At 36.7% G+C, this 1,783-nt stretch overlaps 1 non-coding gene across 1 annotated transcript; it reads right to left on the reverse strand.

Annotated features, from left to right (window-relative positions):
- Nucleotides 1-323: 323 nt before the first annotated feature.
- Nucleotides 324-430, reverse strand: LOC143645458 (U6 spliceosomal RNA). The gene has a single exon (XR_013157163.1). It is a non-coding gene; the product is annotated as a U6 spliceosomal RNA (small nuclear RNA).
- Between the last annotated feature and the right edge of the window lie 1,353 nt (nucleotides 431-1,783).

The following is a 1,783-nucleotide window of genomic DNA, read 5'->3' on the forward strand; positions in this document are numbered from 1 at the left end:
ACAAGATCTTTAAGATATTTCCCCACATTTTCTTCTAAAAGTTTTATGGTCTTAGCTCTAACGTTTAGGTCCTTGATACATTTTAAGTTAAATTTTGTATAAAGTGTGTGATATGGGTCCTCTTTCATTTTTTTGGTTATAGATATCCAGTTCTCCAAACACCATTTATTGAAGAGGCTGCTCTGTCCCAGTTGAATTGGCTTGACTGCTTTATCAATGATCAATTGTCTATAGATGAGAGGGTCTATTTTTGACACTCAACTCAATTCCATTGGTCAGTATAGCTATCTTTATGCCTGTATCATGGTGGTTTTTTTTTTTTTTTAAATATGGAACGCTTCACGAATTTGTGTGTCATCCTTGCGCAGGGGCCATGCTAATCTTCTCTGTATTGTTCCAATTTTAGTATATGTGCTGCCGAAGCGAGCACTGTATCATGCTGTTTTGACCACTGTAGCTTTGTAATATGCTTTAAAGACAGGAAGTGTGAGACCTCCTCCCACTTCATTCCTCTTTCTGAAGATGTTTTTAGCTATTCAGGGCACTCAGCCCTTTCAAATAAATTTGATTATTGGTTTTTCTAATTCTGCAAAGTAAGGTACTGGGATTTTAATTGGTATTGCCTTAAATCTATAAGTCAATTTGTGTAGAATTTGACATCTGAACTGTATTTAGTCTTCCAATCCATGAACATGGTATACTCTTCCATTTATTTAGGTCTTCTTTGATTTCTTTTAGCAATTTCTTGGTATAGGTTTTTTGTGGCCCATATCAATTCCTGATGGACTTCATCTTACTGCCTATGTGCTAGTGAAGGGGAGAAACTGCTTCTAGTTCAACACAGTGCACCTAGCAGAGTTTATATCAGTTGGTATTACTGATTACTGAATAAATTGTTAAAATAAAATGGCCATTTTTATTGAGCTGTGCTGGAAGAATTGACCCCTTTCTGAGAAATGACAAGGACCTTTCAGAAGACAAAATAATTGATCACAGGGATGAGATCTTCCAAGAAAACAGAATATTTCTGATAAGCTGCAGTGAGCAACATTTAGATGTTTAGTAGTAAGGCTGTTTCAATCTAGTAGATATGGCCTATCAGAAATGGGTTAGTATAGGGCTGGTGATGGTGGCTCAGCAGGCAGAGTTCTCACCTGCCATGCTGGAGACCCGGGTTTGATTCCTGGTGCCTACCCAAGCCCCCCCCAAAAAAGTGGATAAGTATATCCTACTAAGCAATGTATATCTGTTCCCCGTTGTGTAAGACCCTCCTAAGTTTTAAGAAACTTAAATGTCAACCATTGTAACTATCCACTTGGAAATCCTCTATGTGCCTTTTTTAAGCAACTGTGACCAGATCACTATTGAGATTCTCACTGCAGCTTTCTGAATTTGAGATCCCTAATTTGAGATCTTCCTGCTCAAGCAGTTTCTCTTTCAATAAGCTCTTTTAATGCTTTAATTTGTATGCAGTAAATTGCTCCTCTAGAATGACTGAATGGATAAACAATCCTGCATAGGTTTTACAAACCCAGTTTACAGATGGCCTCAGGTTAAATAAGTTGCTCATGTTCTTATTACCTTATCATATAATATAGGGTGTATTAATAATTAACTTTATATCATGATATTTAGGTTACAGGATATCAGAAGACAAGAGTGAACATTACCCAAAGAACTTGCATCCTCTCTTATTGTCAGCACAATTTTAGTTGTACTCAAGAAAGTTGTACCATGTTCATATGGCTTTGTTACTGTCTTTATTTGGAGGTTAAGTATGGTT

Source organism: Tamandua tetradactyla, chromosome 8, assembly GCF_023851605.1.
Source record: "Tamandua tetradactyla isolate mTamTet1 chromosome 8, mTamTet1.pri, whole genome shotgun sequence".
NCBI classification, from domain to species: Eukaryota; Metazoa; Chordata; class Mammalia; order Pilosa; family Myrmecophagidae; genus Tamandua; species Tamandua tetradactyla.